General features: G+C 29.1%; 1 long non-coding RNA gene and 1 pseudogene across 1 annotated transcript in view; one reads left to right on the forward strand and one right to left on the reverse strand.

Moving 5' to 3' along the window:
- Positions 1–22472, forward strand: part of LOC142241728 (uncharacterized) — a 262134-nt gene that overhangs the window by 167040 nt on the left and 72622 nt on the right. The gene's annotated exons all lie outside the window — the stretch shown is intronic.
- On the reverse strand, positions 4634–15697 carry LOC142237751 (putative inorganic phosphate cotransporter; annotated as a pseudogene).

The following is a 22472-nucleotide window of genomic DNA, read 5'->3' on the forward strand; positions in this document are numbered from 1 at the left end:
AAAATGGGCTCTAATTTTATTTGGGGGTCAATTTTCATGCTCAGTTACCTTTTTGGACTCATTTTCAAGTATTCATATTCATTATGAGCCCCGCATCGCCCCACATTTGTGTTCCTGTTTCACTTTGGGTGTTTCCTTGGGTCCATTTTCATACCACCGTCAGCTTAAAATGTACACCATTGATTAACCACCAGAACTCACGCTCAATCGTTGGCAATGATGTTGGTCGCCGCAAGGCCCAATGGTCGCTGTACCCTCGTATTCATCAATCGAATTTTATCGGGAAAATTACCTAAAGACAGTTTTGTAACACTGGACAGACAAATATTTCGGCCGTAAACAATGGATATTCCAACAGGACCCAGCACCCTCGCACTCAGCAGTTTTTAACCAAGATTGGTTAAAAAAGAAGGTTCCTCGCTTCATTTCCACCGCAGAATGACCACCAAGTTCTCTGGATCTCAATCCATTGGATTTTGGTGCCTTAAAAATTACAAAAGTGTCGATCATCTCAAATCGGCTTTTCGCCGGGAATGGGCTAAAAATACCACAGAGTCATTTTTGTGCAGCGTGTGATTGCTTTGTCAGCCGTTTGAAGGCCATAATTCATGCCTATGGTAGCCAATTCGAACATATCTAAACTGCTTCTAAAATTTGATCTTATTTCCGACATTTCTTGCTGTTGAACAATAAAATTTTATATCTTTTTTTCTTGCTGTAATTTCTGAATATCGAATTGCATAGTTCCAATTGTTGTGCCAGGGAAAGTATCAATGCTTCTTCCACAGGCTTCGTTGTCACTTATGTAATGTACTTTTACACATATATAATGAATTCGTACATACGTAACAACACATAGATTGCATTATTTTAAAAATGAAACAAACGATTTTGTACAGTGTTCTTATTCCTGCAATTGGCCAATATTGATTAGATTAAGATATGACATTGCTGGGGCTTGTTATATTGGATTATAAGGGAGCATGTAGATGTATAATACAATGCAAAATTGTTTATGCAACCATAAAAAAATATTTACGTAGTTGTACATTTTAGAAATTTGATTTTGGCAAATTGCTTTTAAATAGCCGCAGTAATTGTTGATAATGTCTTCACAAAAAGTAGCCGATACAATTTGGTTAAACCGGCTTATGAATGTATTTATAGCTTCCGAGATTTTATCGACTAAAATTCAACGTTAAACAAGTATATACAGCCGTAAGTTCGGCCAGGCCGAATCTTATGTACCCTCCACCATGGATTGCATAGAAACTTGTACTAAAGACTGTCATCCACAATCGAATTTCTTGGGTTGCGGTAACTCTTGCCGATGGCAAGGTATCTTAAAACTTCTTAACACCGTCTTCTCAATTGTAAGTTAGTCCATACGGGGTATATATTAAACAAAAAAGGTCGACTAAATACGTAAATAATTCAGTTTGACAAAATTTTCTATACAAATAAAATTTGGACAAAATTTTCTATAGAAATAAAATTTTGACAAAATTTTCCATAGAAATAAAATTTTGACAAAACTGTTCTGTAGAAATAAAATTTTGACAAAACTGTTCTATAGAAATAAAATTTTGACAAAATTTTCTATAGAAATAAAATTTTGACAAAATTTTCCATGGAAATAAAAGTTTGACAATATTTTCCATAGAAATAAAATTTTGACAAAATTTTCTACAGCAATAAAATTTTGACAAAATTTTCTATAGCAATAAAATTTTGACACAATTTTCGATAGAAATAAAGTCCAATGAAGGACTGGGGAATTCTTCCCACTTAAATATGAGCTAAATTATTAGTTTTTGTACCCAAAAGAAGAGCAACAACAGAATTCCAATTACACCCAACAACAACCATGCAGCAATTTTAAATTAAGCCAAACGAAGTTTCAACAACCCGCAAAACGGCGAAGAAAGCAACTACAGGGATTGATGGCAACAACAACAACAATGATGTGAAGTCTGAGTAAGATTTTCCACTTCCACAAAAGTTGAAGGTACCACCAGTAATCATAAGTTTTGTTGGGTATAGAAATAAAATTTTGCCAAAATTTTCTATAGTATTAAAATTTTATCACAATTTTCTATAGTAAAAGAATTTTGACACAATTTTCTATAGAAATAAAATTTTGGTAGATAATTTTTGGGGATCGGCTATATATAACTATAGACCGATATGGACCAATTTTGGCATGGTTGTTAGCGGCCATATACTAGCGCAATATACCAAATTTCACCACGTACCAAATTGCAACCGGGTCGGATGAATTTTGCTGCTCCAATAGCTCCGGAGGTCAAATCTGGGGATCGGTTTATATGGGGGCTATATATAATTATGGACCGATGTGAACCAATTTTTGCATAGTTGTTAGAGACCATATACTAACACCATGTACCAAATTTCAACCGGATCGGGTGAATTTTGCTCTTCCAAGGGGCTACGGAGGTCAAATCTGGGGATCGGTTTATATGGGGGCTATATATAATTATGGATCGATGTCGACCAATTTCTGCATAGTTGTTAGAGATCATATACTTACACCATGTACCAAATTTAAACCAAATCGGATGAATTTTGCTCATCCATGTGTCTCCGGAGGTCAAATCTGTGGATCGGTTTATATGGGGGCTATATATAATTATTGACCGATGTAGACTAATTTTTGCATAGTTGTTAGAGACCATATACTAACACCATGTACAAAATTTCAGTTGGATCGGATGAAATTTGCTTCTCTTAGAGGCTTCGCAAGCCAAATCGAGGGATCGGTTTATATGGGGGCTATATATAATTATGGACCGATGTGGACCAATTTTTGCATAGTTGTTAAAGACCATATACTAACACAATGTACCAAATTTCAACCGGATCGGATGAAATTTGCTTCTCTTATACGCTCTGCAAGCCAAATCGAGGGATCGGTTTATATGGGGGCTATATATAATTATGGACCGATGTGGACCAATTTTTGCATAGTTGTTAGAGACCATATACTAACACAATGTACCACATTTCAACCGGATCGGATGAATTTTGCTCATCCACGAGGCTCCGCAAGCCAAATCAGAGCGTCGGTTTATATGGGGGCTATACGTAAAAGTGGTCCGATATGGCTCATTTTCAATACCATCCATGTACCAAATTTCAACCGGATCGGATGAAATTTGCTTCTCTTAGAGGCTCCGCAAGCCAAATCTGGGGATCGGTTTATATGGGGGCTATATATAATTATGGACCGATGTGAACCAATTTTTGCATGGTTGTTAGAGACCATATACTAACACCATGTACCAAATTTCAGCCGGATCGGATGAAATTTACTTCTCTTAGACGCTCCGCAAGCCAAATCTGGGGATCAGTTTATATGGGGGCTATATATAATTATGGACCGATTTGGACCAATCATATACTAATACCATGTACCAAATCAGCCGGATCGGATGAAATTTGCTTCTCTTAGAGGCTCCGCAAGCCAAATCTGGGGATCGGTTTATATGGGGGCTATATATAATTATGGACCGAGTTGGAACAATTTTTGCATGGTTGTGAGAGATCATATACTAATACCATGTACAAAATTTCAAACGGATCGGATGAATTTTGCTCCTCCAAGAGGCTCCGCAAGCCAAATCTGAGCGTCGGTTTATATGGGGGCTATATATAAAAGTGGTCCGATATGGCTCATTTTCAATACCATCCGACCTACATCAATAACAACTACTTGTGCCAAGTTTCAAGTCGATAGCTTGTTTCGTTCGGAAGTTAGCGTGATTTCAACAGACGGACGGACGGACATGCTTAGATCGACTCAGAATTTCACCACGACCCAGAATATACTTTATGGGGTCTTAGACCAATATTTCCATGTGTTACAAACGGAATGACAAAGTTAATATACTCCCCATCTTATGGTGGAGTGTATAAAAATAGGGGAGATGTTAAGGATGATAGCATTTGGTGTTTTCTTTGAAATAATTTGGTTTATGAGAAGAAAGAGAGAATTAAAGGTATCTTTTCAGCATGTTAATGTGAATAGCAGAGCAATTCAGTTTAACAAGAAGAAGAAGTTTAAGAACATTGTTTGATATAAACGAAATGGACTGTTGTTGGTTCAAAAATAACTTTTTTTTTATCGAAAAAATAAAAATTTTGTAACAAACGAACTTTTTTGGTGATAAAAGTGTATACTTTTCGAAGCAATTCAAAAAACTCTAACAAAAGAAAAATGTTTTCGGTACATGTTTTCCAAACGTTTTATTTTTCCTTTGCGTGTGGGCAGCTCATTATTTCATGCTCAATAAGATACATTTGGTATCTTTTCAGCATTCGCTGAATTTTAAAATTAGAATGTGAATAGCAGAGCAATTCAGTTTATGCTTGTATATTTTTTTTCTCAAATTGAATACAAATTGTAACTGTGAAAATGTACCTTTTGTCCCAAAAAAAAAAAACATAAGGTTTCGAGCTGATTTAGTATCATTCTAAATTCCATCACGAATATCTTTATTTCTGAATGCAATAGATCAAATGCTTTTCTAAGCTTGTAAAAATCACTGGAATATTTATTTCAATAATCAACTTTTGTTACATTACTCATACTATTGATTTAGGTGTTGATTTGTCATAGCTTTGTTTGTTCAAGGACTTCTCCATTTCCTTCCTCAGTAATAGAATTCGCTATACCTTCTCTCAGAAGAAAGTCTTCAGCATCCCATGGTTGGGTATTTGTTGTACCCCAAATGATGTAAATTAAATTGCCAAAAAAGAATACTGCAGCTGCTATGGCAAATACAATTTGCCACTGAAGTCGATTAGACTATGGAGAATACAAAATGGTAGAATAATATATGTATATTAAAATATATATTTATAAAAAAAAATTATTAAATATAAATTCTATAAAAATTGTGATAAAAACTTTAATTCGAAAACAAGAATAATATAAAGTAAAGCATAGTAATAACACACAAAAAATTTTTTCTCTGATTCAATCACCAAATTAATTGATCCAATTAATTTTTTAATTGAAATGTCTTCAATCACGAAAATGATAGTATCAATCACAGTTTTAATTGGGCATAGAAAAAATTCTTGATTAAAAAATTAATTGATTTTTTCAGCAAAATTCAATTAATTTTTTAATTGATTCAATTAAAAATTTAATTGATGTTGATTGCAAAACGCAATTAATTTATTAATTAAAAAGGGTAACTATTTTTAATTACTTAGTTAGATTGGCTTAGAGTTTTTATTTGGATTAACAAATGATTGTTTGAAATACATTTTTAATTAAAAAAGTAAAAAAAAATCAGCACTTTTTTTAACTGAATTAGTCTTCCGAATTTGATTAAAAAGTTAATTGTATCAATTAAATTTTTAATTAAACATTTTAAAAATTTCAATCATTGACTTAATTAACTTAATGTTTCTATTATGATTAAAAAGTTAATTGTATCAATTAATTTATTAATTGAAAAAAATTCCAACTTCAATTAACTTTTTAATTGGAAATATTTTGGTGATATTTTTTTCTGTGAATAGTAAAGCATACTTTTCGGCGTAAAGATAACAAGTATATACGACCGTAAGTTCGGCCAGGCCGAATCTTATGTACCCTCGCATCATGGATTGCGTAGAAACTTCTGCGAAAGACTGTCATCCACAATCGAATTACTTACGTTGTGTTAATACTTACCGATGGCAAGGTATTCTAAAACTTCTTAACTTCTAAATTGTGAGTTAGTCCATACGTGGTATATATTAGACATGTATAAGTAAGTCAACAAATAATTACGAATCGATATGGACTTTTGCACGTACCGAATTGAAGTAACTTATATGGGGGCTACAATTATGAACTTTATATGGACCAATTTTGGTGTGATTGGGGATCGATTTATCTGAGGGCTCCTCCAAGAGGCTCCAAAACCAAATCTCGGAATAGGTTTATATGGGGGCTGTATATGATTATGGACTGATATGGACCAATTTTGGCATGGTTGTTAAATATCATATACTAACCCCACGTACCAAATTTCAAGCAGATCGGATGGATTTTGCTTTCCCAAGAGGGTCCAAAACCAAAACTCGGGATGAGTTTATATGGAGCTATATATAATTATGGACTGTTATGAACCAATTCCTGCATGGTTTTTGGATACCATATACTAACATCACGTACCAAATTTCAACCTCCGGAGGTAAAATCTGGGGATCAATTTATATGGGGCTATATATAATTATGGACCGATTTTGCATGGTTATTAGAGACCATATACTAACACCATGTAACAAATTTCAGCCGGATCGGATGAAATTTGCTTCTCTTAGAGGCTCCGCAAGCCAAATCGGGGGATCGGTTTATATGGGGGCTATATATAATTATGGACCGATTTTGCATGGTTATTAGAGACCATATACTAATTTCAGCCAGATCGGATGAAATTTGCTTCTATTAGAGGACTCGCAAGCCAAATCTTTTGGTCCATTTATATGGCGGCTATACGTAAAAGTGGACCGATATGGCCCATTTCCAATACCATCTGACCTACATCAATAACAACTACTTGTGCCAAGTTTCAAGTCGATAGCTTGTTTCGTTCTAAAGTTTGCGTGATTTCAACAGACGGACGGAGGGACATGCTTAGATGTAGAACATGCCAAATTCATATGACCATTCCTTGATACGGATTTTGCCATACAAATGTGATTTATTTTCATTTTTAACAACAATAATATGTTAACAACAACGATTTCACAGTGATGGCGCTATCGTCCTGAAATTTGGCACGATTCGTCTTTTGTCTGTACGTAGGCCAAGCTCGAAGATGAGCTACATGGGTCGAGGTTTTGATATAGCTCCCATATAAACCGATCCCCCGATTTGGGGTCTTGATAGGTGTGCCCAAATGGCGTAAATCGGTCCATGTTTTGGAATAGCCCCCTTATTGACCGATCACCCGATTTTACTTCTTGGGCTTCTAGAAATCGTAGTTTTTATCCGATTCCACAAATAGGTGTGTCGGTCTATGATTTGGTATAGACCCCATATAGACCGATCTCCCGAGTTTACTTCTTAGACGTCTAGAAACTGTATTTTCTATCCGATTTGCTTGAAATTTTGAAGTATTTTAGGACCACAAATATGTGTGCCGAATATGGTATGTATCGATCTATGGTTTGCTATAGCCCCCATATAGACCGATCTTACGATTGTACTTCTTGAGTTTCTGTAAACCGTATTTATACCCTGCGCCACACTGTGGAACAGGGTATTATAAGTTAGTGCATATGTTTGCAACACCCAGAAGGAGACGAGATAGACACATGGTGTCTTTGGCAAAAATGCTCAGGGTGGGCTCCTGAGTCGATATAGCGATGTCCGTCTGTCCGTCTGTCCGTGAACACATTTTTGTAATCAAAGTCTAGGTCGCAGTTTTAGTTCCATCGACTTCAAATTTGGCACAAGTGTGTGTTTTGGCTCAGAATAGAACCCTATTGATTTTGGATTTTGATTTTGAAGAAATCGGTTCAGATTTAGATATAGCTCCCATATATATATTTCGCCCAATATGGACTTATATGGCCCCAGAAGCCAGAGTTTTACCCTAATTTGCTTAAAATTTTGCACAAGAAGAACAATTAGTACTATAGTCAAGTGTGCCAAATTTTATTGAAATCGGTTCAGATTTAGATATAGCTCCCATATATATCTTTCGCCCGATATGGACTAATACGGTCCCAGAGGCCAGAGTTTTACCCCAATTTGGTTGAAATTTTGCACTAGGAGTACAATTAGTAGTGTAGTCAAGTGTGCCAAATGTTATTGAAATCGGTTCAGATTTAGATATAGCTCCCATATATAGCTTTCGCCCGATTTACACTCATGATCACAGAGGCCAATTTTTTTGCTCCGATTAAGTTGAAATTTTGCACAGAGAGTAGAATTAGCATTGTAGCTATGCGTGCCAAATTTGGTTGAAATCCGTTCAGATTTAGATATATCTCCCATATATAGCTTTCGCCCGATTTACACTCATATGACCACAGAGACCAATTTTAACTCCAATTTAGTTGAAATTTTGCACAGGAAGTAGAATAAGCATTGTTGCTATGCATGTCACATTTGGTTGAATTCGGTTCAGATTTAGATATAGCACCCATATATATATGTTTTTCTGATTTCGACAAAAATGGTCAAAATACCAACATTTTCCTTGTAAAATCGCCACTGCTTAGTCGAAAAGTTGTAAAAATGACTCTAATTTTCCTAAACTTATAATACATATATATCGAGCGATAAATCATAAATAAACTTTTGCGAAGTTTCCTTAAAATTGCTTCAGATTTAAAATTTTCCCATATTGTGTGAAGTCTATCAAATTCTGTCCAGATCGAGTGATATTTAAATGTATGTATTTGGGACAAACCTTTATATATAGCCCCCAACACATATGACGAATGTGATATGGTATCGAAAATTTAGATCTACAAAGTGGTGCAGGGTATAATATAGTCGGCCCCGCCCGACATTAGACTTTCCTTACTTGTTTTTATCTAATTTGACTATACTTAAAATCTCCGATTTGAGATTTAGATTCTGTAGGGTTTTCAGAACCACAATTAGGTGTGCTGAATAATGGGGGTAAAAATCTACAGATTTTAGATTTCATATCAAGACGTTATTTAATCTTTTTCTTGCACACTTACACGAGATGTTTATGACTCCTCTGAAACGCAAATAAAAATGGTTCTTATAAATCCAGAATCTGATATAGTCTTCATAGATAGAATCTTTAAAATTACCTTCGGAAAGTGTACAGGTTGAATTGATCTTCTTGGGAGAATATCTGTAATCCTATATATTATCAAATAACCCGCAACGACGAATAATTTTCAAAGGAAACTATTATATTTGCTTCATGGTGGTATTTGATTCGGCCCGGCCGACCTTACTCCTGTATATACTTGTTCTTGTTTAGAAACTCTCTAAGAGCAACTTACCCCATCAGTTACTACGACACCCACAACAAGTGGCGCTATCAGAGGCATAATACTTGCTGCAGTATTAACGACCGACATTAAGAAGCCCGCATGGTTTGGTGACAAATCAATATAGTTCAGGGAACATCCAATAGTATTGCCACTATTTGCTGCCACACTTATAGACATCAGGGCCAAAGCCCATGCCTTGTTGTCTTCATCCAAAAATCCTATAACAATTAAACCAATAGCCGGTATCCAAAAGGCGAAACTGTTGAATACCTTGCGTATGGCATTAAGGCTCATAATATTCTTTTGTTGAAATATATCCCCCAGAAAGAGATAAATATACGAAACTGCCCAACTGGCCAAAAAAGGCATTGCCGAATATAGGGCATTCGTCTTGATTTCCATATTTAGAACTCCATGTAGATATGAAGGAATTTGAGCTTGCAATGTGGATACTCCATAAATGTGAGAGCATCGAGCCACCATTAAAGCAAACAAGGGCACAGATGTGAAGATGGCTTTCCAAGGAATTGCAATCTTTTTTTGATGAAAATCTTCATCATGATTCATAGATGATTCGATATATTGTCTCTCAGCTTCAGTGGTGAATTTTGATTCAACAGCATTGTTGGCTCCAAAGATCATCCATAGAAAACACCATACCACACACATTCCTGCAGATATATATGAAATACCAGGCCAACCCAAGGGGCCAGCAGCAATAAATCCACTAATTCCCAAAGCCAAAACTGTACCACATTCCAATCCAGTATGACTAAAAGCACCCAAACGATTTCGTTCTTTTAGTGGACACCATTTTGCCAAATGTTGGAATACACATGGAAATATTAAACCTTGTGCTAAACCTTGAAAAACTCTTACAACACAAAACGCTTGCCATCCTCCCCATCCGACACACCAAGGTGTCACAGCACTGCAAACTGCTGAAATAAAAGTGGCCACGCCCATTATTAATTTGGCCCCAAAACGTTTGCATAAAACTCCTCCCGGGAATTGTGTTACAAAGTAACCCCAATAGAAGCTGGATAAGATATAGGAAATTTCCTTTTCATCCCAGTCAAATTCCTAAAAAAATACAAGATTTGCGTTACTTAAAAAATGGTTAAGGAAAGAAGAAACAACTGCATTTTATAAATTAATTAAATTAATTTTTTAATCAAAACAAAAACTAATCACACATGTTCACGCCATATGACATCCCTGTTACTCTGGCCACAATTGGTAGAGTTCTACCGAAAATAATAAGAGATACGTCATAAATAGAAATATTTTTTTTTTTAGAAATAAAATTTTGAAATTTTCTATAGAAATAAAATTTTCAGAAAATTTTTTAAAGAAATGAAATTTTCAGAAAATTTTCTATAGAAATAAAATTTTCAGAAAATTTTCTATAAAAATAAAATTTTCAGAAAATTTTCTATAAAAATAAAATTTTCAGAAAATTTCCTATAGAAATAAAATTTTCAGAAAATTTTCTATAGAAATAAAATTTTCAGAAAAGTTTTTATAGAAATAAAATTTCCAGACAATAAAATTTTGACAAAATTTTCTATAGAAATAAAATTTTGACAAAATTTTCTACAGAAATAAAATTTTCAGAAAATTTTCTATAGAAATTAAATTTTCAGAAAATTTTCTATAGAAATAAAATTTTGACAAAATTTTCTGTAGACATAAAATTTTGACAAAATTTTCTATAGAAATAAAATTTTCAGAAAATTTTCTAAAGAAATAAAATTTTGACAAAATTTTCTACAGAAATAAAGTTTTGACAACATTTTCTATAGAAATAAAATTTTCAGAAAATTTTCTACAGAAATACAATTTTCAGAAAATTTTTTATAGAAATAAAATTTTCAGGAAATTTTCTATAGAAATAAAATTTTCAGAAAATTTTCTATAGAAATAAAATTTTCAGGAAATTTTGTATAGAAATAAAATTTTCAGAAAATTTTCTATAGAAATAAAATTTTCAGGAAATTTTGTATAGAAATAAACTTTTCAGACAATTTTCTAAAGAAATAAAATTTTCAGAAAATTTTCTAAAAAAATAAAATTTTCAGAAAATTTCCTATAGAAATAAAATTTTCAGGAAATTTTCTATAGAAATAAAATTTCCAGACAATAAAATTTTGACAAAATTTTCTATAGAAATAAAATTTTGACAAAATTTTCTACAGAAATAAAATTTTCAGAAAATTTTCTATAGAAATTAAATTTTCAGAAAATTTTCTATAGAAATAAAATTTTGACAAAATTTTCTGTAGACATAAAATTTTGACAAAATTTTCTATAGAAATAAAATTTTCAGAAAATTTTCTAAAGAAATAAAATTTTGACAAAATTTTCTATAGAAATTAAATTTTCAGAAAATTTTCTATAGATATAAAATTTTGACAAAATTTTCTGTAGACATAAAATTTTGACAAAATTTTCTATAGAAATAAAATTTTCAGAAAATTTTCTAAAGAAATAAAATTTTGACAAAATTTTCTACAGAAATAAAGTTTTGACAACATTTTCTATAGAAATAAAATTTTCAGAAAATTTTCTACAGAAATACAATTTTCAGAAAATTTTTTATAGAAATAAAATTTTCAGAAAATTTTCTATAGAAATAAAATTTTCAGAAAATTTTCTATAGAAATAAAATTTTGACAAAATTCTGTATAGAAATTTTGACAAAATTTTCTATGGAAATAAAATTGTGACAAAAATTTCCATTGAAATAAAATTTTGACAAAAACTTCTATAGAAATAAAATTTTAAGAAAATTTTCTATAGAAATAAAATTTTCAGAAAATTTTCTATAGAAATAAAATTTTCAGGAAATTTTGTATAGAAATAAAATTTTCAGAAAATTTTCTATAGAAATAACATTTTCAGAAAATTTTCTATAGAAATAAAATTTTCAGAAAATTTTCTATAGAAATAAAATTTTGACAAAATTTTCTATAAAAATAAAATTTTGACAAAATTGTCTATAGAAATAAAATTTTAACAAAATTTTCTATAGGAATAACATTTTGACAAAATTTTCTATAGAAATAAAATTTTGACAAAATTTTCTATAAAAATAAAATTTTGACAAAATTTTCTATAGAAATAAAATTTTGACAAAATTTTCTATAAAAATAAAATTTTGACAAAATTTTCTATAGAAATAAAATTTTGACAAAATTTTCTATAGAAATACAAATTTTCTATAGAAATAAAATTTTGACAAAATTTTCTATAGAAATAAAATTTTGACAAAATTTTCTATAGAAATACAAATTTCCAGAAAATGTTCTATAGAAATAAAATTTTAACAACATTTCCTATAGAAATGGAATTTTTAGAAAATGTTCTATGGTGATGACATTTTGAGAAATTTTTCTATAGAAATACAATTTTGACAAAAATTTCTATTGAAATAAAATTTTGACAAAATTTTCTATAGAAATAAAATTTTGACAAAATTTTCTATAGAAATAAAATTTTTACAAAATTTTCTATAGAAATAAAATTTTGAAAAATCTTCTATAGAAATAAAATTTTGACAAAAATTTCTATAGAAATAAAATTTTGACAAAATTTTCTATAGAAATAAAATTTTCAGAAAATTTTCTAAAAAAAAATTTACTAAATTTTCTATAGAAACAAAATTTTGACAACATTTTCTATAGAAATAAAATTTTGACAAAATTTTCTATACAAATAAAATTTTCTATAGAAATAAAATTTTGACAAATTTTCTATAGAAATAAAATTTTGACAACAGTTTGTATAGAAATAACATTTTGAAAAAATTTTCTATAGAAAAAAAATTTTGACAAAATTTTCTATAGAAATAAAATTTTCAGAAAATGTTCTATAAAAATAAAATTTTGACAAAATTTTCTATAGAAATAAAATTTTGACAACATTTTCTATAGAAATAAAATTTTGACAACATTTTCTATAGAAATGACATTTTTAGAAAATGTTCTATGGAGATGAAATTTTGAGAAATTTTTCTATAGAAGTAAAATTTTGACAAAATTTTCTATGGAAATAAAATTGTGACAAAAATTTCTATTGAAATAAAATTTTGACAAAATTTTCTATAGAAATAAAATTTTGACAAAATTTTCTATAGAAATAACATTTTTACAAAATTGTCTTTAGAAATAACATTTTTAGAAAATTTTCTATAGAAATAAAATTTTGACAAAAATTTCTATAGAAATAAAATTTTGACAAAATTTTCTATAGATATAACATTTTCAGAAAATTTTCTATAGAAATAAAATATTGACAAAATTTTCTATAAAAAAAATTTACTAAATTTTCTATAGAAATAAAATTTTGACAACATTTTCTTAGAAATAAAATTTTGACAAAATTTTCTATACAAATAAAATTTTGACAAAATGTTATATAGAAATACACTTTTGACAAAATTTTCTATAAAAAAAAAAAAATTTCTATAGAAATAAAATTTTGACACATGTTCTATAGAAATTAAATTTTTAGAAAATTTTCTATAGAGATGAAATTTTGGCAAAATTTTTACAGAAGTAAAATTTTGAGAAAATTTTCTATTGAAATAAAATTTTGAGAAAATTTTCTATTGAAATAAAATTTTGACACAATTTTCTATAGAAATAAAATTTTGACTAAATTATCTATAGAAATATAATTTGACAAAATTTTCTTTAGAAATAAAATTGTGATAAAATCTTTACAGAAATAAAATTTTGACAATTTTCTATAGAAATAAAATTTTGATAAAATTTTCCATAGAAATTAAATTTTTAAAAAATTTTCTACAGAAATTTTTTGTTTTGTATTTTTTTGGTGAAATTGGCATAATTGGCAACCGTGATCCCTACATGCATTTGTAACGCATCGAAATGTGGCTGATATGTTTTGCAACTGACAACTGACAAGTTTATTCCAGTGGCAGTGCATTTTATTGTTTACAAGCTTAAAAAGCATTTTGATCTATTGCATTCAGAATTAAAGGCTTTCCTTATGAAACACAAACGTTATAGTGTGGTTGCTTTATATTAGACTGGACTGAAACCACATGTTGTTTAAATGTGAATAAACGTTTGTTGTTGATCGTACCATTGCTCTTTACCGTGATACTGTCAGTTTTGCAGCGTGCCCAAAATGTAAACGAAAAACGGTAACACAACCAGAAATGATCCGAAAAGTGAAGGTCACAATCGACGCCTCAATGTTCGAAAATTTACTCGTGAGATGAACACATCGCGAGAATGGATGAAACACATATTGAAAAATGAGCTTAAAATAAATAACCGATGCTCAATAAAAAATAGACTGGAAAGAGCCAAGGGATGCTTCGCTTGTTACCGAATTTGGTTTTCTCCGTTCCAAAGTGGGCAGTTTGAGTACAAACCATAATGATCGGGTTTAGTTGCCATAAAAGGTCAGCTGATATTTGCACCTTAGATTGGCTTCCAGATGGTGCAATGGTAAGCATACCCGCTTTGCACACAAAAAGCGACCAAACGGCAAAAAGTTTTTCAGCGGTGGATTATCCCCTCTCACTAATGCTGGTGACATATCTGAGTACCTCAAAGCTTCTCTAAGTGGTTTCACCGCAAAGTTCTGAAACGTCTATAAAAAGGAGGTCCCTTGTCATTGAGCTAAACATGGAATCGGACAGCTCTAAGCGATAAGAGAGTGGTATCACAATGGACTGAATAAATAAATACCGAAAAATGTTCTAAAGACAATAGTGAATCTCTGGGCAAACAAACATTTCAGCCGCAAACCAAGGGCAATCCAAGAGGACCCAGAACCAGTGCAATCAGCACGGTTCTTCCAAAAATGGCTTAAAACGTAGGTTCCTCGCTTCATTTTTGTCACACAATGGCCACCACGAGAATCTCCATCTGTTACACTTTAAACCCTACACCCAGAGAAGGAATATGATCACCTCAAACATGTTTTAAGAGCAAAATGTTTATTTGGGTGGTGACCATGCAACATGGTTTTCGCAACCATGTTATTTTCTCGGAAATCATGTATCTGATTTCGGCAAGCGGGTTATATTTGACGAGAAAATAACATTTTAGTGACAAACATGTTACATGGTCACCATACAAAATTAACATTTTGCTCTTGAAACATGTTTGAGATGATCATATTCCTTCTTTGCGTGTATGGGGCATTTTGTAGAGTAAATTTGGTACTAAAAACAACTTAAAAAAATTGTTGAACATTTCACGACGGCGCTTTGCTGAAATGGACCGAAATTTCGCAGAGCCACTTTTGTGAAGAATGTGATGGTTTTGTCGTAAGTTTGAAGACCATTACTCCAATGTACCCTGTTGTTATATCCAATATAGTACAATTTCAATTTCCAATCAAACACTTCAGCACTTACAGGAAAATTGGGATTTGTTGTTTCAGCATTTGTCATAGCGACGACAGCAACGCCAATATTTAATCGACTAATATAGATCACCACTATGTCCAAGAACAGCAAAAAAGACTGTACGTGGCGCATACCAAGAGTAGGACCTAAAAACGGGACAATTATTATTATTTAGAAATATATGCGAATCCATTTTTACTTATAATTATCAAAAATTATTACTCACATATTCACCTTTGTTTTCTGAATCGATCATATTGAATATTTATTTTATTTTGCTGGATCCTTATTCTGTTTCATAGAAAGATTGCTAATATTTTGGTAGCTTCAACCGTATTATTTGGCATTCGCCCACCGATTAAATTGTCAAACAATTCTTTTGTGTGATTATTCAAATTTTCTAATATCAGTCGATAATGGATCTGATTAGATAGAAGGTCACCAAGTAGATATTCTGGCTATAAATTGCACTTAATAATTAACAACCAAAATTTTAGATAGCCTCATTCAATAAATTTCCTATCAGTTTATATCAATAAATGTATTTGTTATTAACAATATATTTATTTAATTCTACTTCAGACTCAAATGAATCAACTATTGCATAGAAATTATCTATAATAAAAATTTTGGCAATGTAAAAGTTCCACATTTAAACTTTAATTTTTTTACATACTTTAATTTCTTAAACATTTTTATCTATAGTGAAAAATTTGGCTATGTTCGAATTTAAACGTAGAATCCAATATGGTTTCTAAGATCTTTTCAATCAATAAAATATAAATAAAATTACCTTATATATCTCGAAATAATAAGAAATTATTTTAGCGAAATAAGAAATTTATAAGTATATGATTGTCGGCAGAAGAAAACACACAAAGCGCTTATAAAACTGAGTTGACAACATTGTTTTGTCACACGTTTTTATATTTACGCCGAAAAGTATGCTTTACTATTATGATTAGGGGTCCACTTTAAGATTTGTAGATAGGTATGATCACTTTTATTTCCTGGTTAAAGTATCTTCAGTATCAGGCTGGACTTGGAACAGAGGTGAAAATCAGATTGAAGACGCTGAAATACATTATTAATAAAATAAAATTTGTTTCATAAAATCATGTACGCAAAACAGAAGGTATCGTTAATTCAATTCTCTGTGTCTTTGGCTCGGAACCAATGTCAAAATCCTTAGAGTAAAGACAAAATCTTTGAAATCGGACAAGCTTTTTTTTCATTGTATCCTCGAAAAACGTTTGGATTGTGGGGATAGTGATTCTTCTGATCCGACAAACATGTTTAGCGTCTTTCAACGTGGATCCTTGGCAATTTCTGATGGCATTTCAAACCATCGCGTATCAGACAACAAAATATGAATACGTTGGCACACCCTGAGCCCAAGAAAGAGTCGGAATAGTGGACTTGAAAGGGCCATTCGTTTCAGTCATTGAGAAGGGGTAACCCACATCGGCAGCAATGACGAAAATATTGTCGTAAGCACGAAGACTTCATGTCCTTAATACTCGTATACGAATGTCATTTTTGCGTAGAATAGAAGAAAGAACCTGCCAACATTTTACCAAAAATCTACCAAATTTATAAAATCTTAAAGCCTATTTCTGATATCCGAATTCTACTCTTCGTTCGCATACAAAACGAAAATCAGCTGATTTTGGTTTCTCTAAGCTCTATCTAAACGACAAGAGAGATGAAAATCAATCGGAACGAAAACGTAACGTTACAACTAAGATTGGGTTTCTCTAACTCCATTCGTTCTCATTTTGTCGAACAGAAATGTCAAATCCACCCACTTTGCACAAACCTTTTGTGGAAAAAGGCAAAATAAAATTTTGGCAAAATTTTCTATAGAATAAATTTCATTTTCTATAGAAAATTATGTCGAAATTTTATTTTTCTAGAAAATTTTGTCAAAATTTTATTTTTCCAGAAAATTTTGTCCAAATTTTATTTCCATAGAAAGTTTTGCTAAAATTTTATTTCTATTGCCACAATTTTAGTTTCTATAGAAAATTTTGCCAAAATTTTATTTGTCAATATTAGTCGAAATTTTATGTTTCTAGAAAATTTTGTCGAAACTTTATTTCTTTAGAAAATTTTGCCAAAATTTTATTTCTATAGAAAAATTTGTCAAATTTATTCTATAGAAAATTTTACTAAATTTCATTTTTATAGAAAATTCTGATAAAATTTTATTTCTATAAAAAATTTTACCAAAATTTTATTTCTATAGAAAATTTTACCAAAATTTTATTTCTAAACAAAATTTTGCCAAAATTTTAATTTCTATAGAAAATTTTGCTAAAATTTTATTTCCATACAAAATTTTTCCAAAAATTTATTTCTATAGAAAATTTTGCAAAAATTTTATTTCTATAGAAAATTATGTTGAAATTTTATGTTTCTAGAAAATTTTGTCGAAACTTTATTTCTTTAGAAAATTTTACCAAAATTTTATTTCTATAGAAAATTTTGTCAAATTGTATTCTTATAGAAAATTTTGCCAAAATAGCATTTCTATAGAAAATTTTGCCAACATTTTATTTTATTTATTTATTTTGCCAAAATTTTATTTCTATAGAAATGTTGACAGAATTTTATTTCTATACAAAATTTTGCCAAAATTTTATTTCCATACACAATTTTTCCAAAATTGTATTTCTATAGAAAATTCTGTGAAAATTTTATTTCTATAGGAAATTTTGTCAACATTTTATTTCTATAGAAAAGTTTGCCAAAATTGTATTCCTATCGAAAATGTTGTCCAAATTTTATTTCTGTAGAAAATTTCGCCAAAACTTTATTCCTAAAGAAAATTTTATCCAAATTTTATTTCTATAGAAAATTTTGTCCAAATTTTATTTCTATAGAAAATTTTGCGAAAATTTTATTTATTTTGAAAATTTTACGAAAATTTTATTTCTATAGAAAATTTTGCCAAAATTTTATTTCTAAACAAAATTTTGTCACAATTTTATTTTCTATAGAAAATTTTGTTAAAATTTTATTTCCAAATAAAATTTTTCCAAAAATAGAAAATTTTGCCAAAATTTTATTTCTATAGAAAATTATGTTGAAATTTTATGTTTCTAGAAAATTTTGTCCAAACTTTATTTCTTTAGAAAATTTTGCCAAAATTTTATTTCTATAGAAACTTTTGCCAACATTTTTTTTTCTATACAAAATTGTGCCAACATTTTATTTTCTATAGAAAATCTTGCTACATTTTATTTCCATACAAAATTTTTCCAAAATTTTATTTCTATAGAAAATTTTGCCAAAATTTTATTTCTATAGAAAATTAAGTTGAAATTTTATGTTTCTAGAAAATTTTCTCGAAACTTTATTTCTTTAGAAAATTTTACCAAAATTTTATTTCTATAGAAAATTTTGCCAAAATAACATTTCTATAGAAAATTTTGCCAACATTTTATTTTATTTCTATAGAAAATGTTGCCAGAATTTTATTTCTATACAAAATTTTGCCAAAATTTTATTTCCATACACAATTTTTCCAAAATTTTATTTCTATAGAAAATTCTGTGAAAATTTTATTTCTATAGGAAATTTTGTCAAAATTTTATTTCTATAGAAAATTTTGCCAAAATTGTATTCCTATAAAAAATTTTGCCAAAGTTGCATTTCTATAGAAAACTTTGCCAAAATTTTATTCCTAAAGAAAATTTTATCCAAATTCTATTTCTATAGAAAATTTTGTCCAAATTTTATTTCTATAGAAAATTTTGCGAAAATTTTATTTCTTTTGAAAATTTTACGAAAATGTTATTTCTATAGAAAATTTTGTCACAATTTTATTTTCTATAGAAAATTTTGTTAAAATTTTATTTTCAAATAAAATTTTTCCAAAAATAGAAAATTTTGCCAAAATTTTATTTCTATAGAAAATTATGTTGAAATTTTATGTTTCTAGAAAATTTTGTACAAACTTTATTTCTTTAGAAAATCTTTACCAAAATTTTATTTCTATAGAAAATTTTGTCAAATTGTATTCTTATAGAAAATTTTGCCAACATTTTATTTTATTTATTTATTTTGCCAAAATTTTATTTCTATAGAAATGTTGCCAGAATTTTATTTCTATACAAAATTTTGCCAAAATTTTATTTCTATAGAAAATTCTGTGAAAATTTTATTTCTATAGGAAATTTTGTCAAAATTTTATTTCTATAGAAAAGTTTGCCAAAATTGTATTACTATCGAAAATGTTGTCCAAATTTTATTTCTATAGAAAATTTTGCCAAAATTTTATTCCTAAAGAAAATTTTATCCAAATTTTATTTCTATAGAAAATTTTGTCCAAATTTTATTTCTATAGAAAATTTTGCGAAAATTTTATTTATTTTGAAAATTTTACGAAAATTTTATTTCTATAGAAAATTTTGCCAAAATTTTATTTCTAAACAAAATTTTGTCACAATTTTATTTTCTATAGAAAATTTTGTTAAAATTTTATTTCCAAATAAATTTTTTCCAAAAATAGAAAATTTTGCCAAAATTTTATATCTATAGAAAATTATGTTGAAAATGTATGTTTCTAGAAAATTTTGTCCAAACTTTATTTCTTTAGAAAATTTTGCCAAAATTTTATTTCTATAGAAACTTTTGCCAACATTTTTTTCTATACAAAATTGTACCAACATTTTATTTTCTATAGAAAATCTTGCTACATTTTATTTCCATACAAAATTTTTCCAAAATTTTATTTCTATAGAAAATTTTGCCAAAATTTTATTTCTATAGAAAATTATGTTGAAATTTTATGTTTCTAGAAAATTTTGTCGAAACTTTATTTCTTAGAAAATTTTACCAAAATTTTATTTCTATAGAAAATTTTGTCAAATTGCATTCCTATAGAAAATTTTGCCAAAATAACATTTCTATAGAAAATTTTGCCAACATTTTATTTTATTTATTTATTTTGCCAACATTTTATTTCTATACAAAATTTTGCCAAAATTTTATTTCCATACACAATTTTGCCAAAATTTTATTTCCATACACAATTTTTCCAAAATTTTATTTCTATAGAGAATTCTGTGAAAATTTTATTTCTATAGGAAATTTTGTCAAAATTTTATTTCTATAGAAAATTTTGCCAAAATTGTATTCCTATAGAAAATTTTGCCAAAGTTGCATTTCTATAGTAAATTTTGCCAAAATTTTATTCCTAAAGAAAATTTTATCCAAATTTTATTTCTATAGAAAATTTTGTCCAAATTTTATTTCTATAGAAAATTTTGCGAAAATTTTATTTCTTTTGAAAATTTTACGAAAATGTTATTTCTATAGAAAATTTTGCCAAAATTTTATTTCTAAACAAAATTTTGTCACAATTTTATTTTCTATAGAAAATTTTGTTAAAATTTTATCTCCAAATAAAATTTTTCCAAAAATAGAAAATTTTGCCAAAATTTTATTTCTATAGAAAATTATGTTGAAATTTTATGTTTCTAGAAAATTTTGTCCAAACTTTATTTCTTTAGAAAATTTTTTTCTATACAAAATTGTGCCAAAATTTGATTTTCTATAGAAAATCTTGCCACAATTTTATTTCCGTACACAATTTTTCCAAAATTCTATTTCTATAGAAAATTTTGCCAAAATTTTATTTCTATAGAAAATTATGTTGAAATTTTATGTTTCTAGAAAATTCTGTGGAAACTTTATTTCTTTAGAAAATTTTGCCAAAATTTTATTTCTTTAAAAAATTATGTCGAAATTTTATGTTTCTAGAAAATGTTGTCGAAACTTTATTTCTTTAGAAAATTTTGCCAAAATTTTATTTCTATAGAAAATTTTGCCAAATTGTATTCCTATAGAAAATTTTGCCAAAATTTTATTTCTATAGAAAATTTTGCCAAATTGTATTCCTATAGAAAATTTTGCCAAAATTTTATTTAATTTATTTAGTTTGCCAAAATTTTATTTCTATAGAAAATGTTGCCAACATTTTATTTCTATACAAAATTTTTGTATTTTCTATAAATAATTTTCAATTTTGGCAAAATTTTGTATAGAAATAAAATGTTGCCAACATTTTATTTTATTTATTTATATTTATAAAAAATTTTGCTAAAATTTTATTTCCATACAAAATTTTTCCAAAATTTTATTTTTCAAGAAAATTTTGTCGAAATATTATTTCTTTAGAAAATTTTGCCAAAATTTTATTTTTATAGAAAATTTTGCCAAATTTTTATTTCTATAGAAGATTTTGAAAAATTTTATTATACCCTCCACCATAGGATGGGGGTATATTAACTTTGTCATTCCGTTTGTAACACATCGAAATATTGCTCTAAGACCCCATAAAGTATATATATTCTGGGTCTTGGTGAAATTCTGAGTCGATCTGAGCATGTCCGTCCGTCCGTCCGTCTGTTGAAATCACGCTAACTTCCGAACGAAACAAGCTATCGACTTGAAACTTGGCACAAGTAGTTGTTATTGATGTAGGTTGGATGGTATTGAAAATGGACCATATCGGTCCACTTTTACCCCCATGTAAACGGACCCCAAATTTGGCTTGCGATTGCTCTAACAACCATGCAAAAAATGGTCCATATCGGTCCATAATTATATATAGCCCCCATATAAACCGATCCCCTGATTTGGCTTGCGGAGCCTCTAAGAGAACCAAATTTCATCCGATCCGGCTGAAATTTGGTACATGGTAATATTATATGGTCTCTAACAACCGTGCAAAAATTGGTCCACATCGGTCCATAATTATATATAGCCCCCATATAAACCGATCCCCCGATTTGGCTTGCGGAGCCTCTAAGAGAAGCAAATTTCATCCGATCCGTCTGAAATTTGGTTCATGGTGTTGGTATATATTCTCTAATGACCATGCAAAAATTGGTCCACATCGGCCTGTAATTATATATAGTCCCCATATAAGCCGATCCCCAGATTTTACCTCCGGAGCCTGTTAGAGGAGCAAAAGTCATCCGATTCGATTGAAATTTGGTCCGTGGTGTTAGTATATTGTCTCTAACAACCATGCCAAAATTGTTCCATATCGGTCCTTAAATAT

The sequence above is a fragment of the Haematobia irritans genome, chromosome 5 (assembly GCF_050003625.1).
Source record: "Haematobia irritans isolate KBUSLIRL chromosome 5, ASM5000362v1, whole genome shotgun sequence".
Lineage (NCBI taxonomy): Eukaryota > Metazoa > Arthropoda > Insecta > Diptera > Muscidae > Haematobia > Haematobia irritans.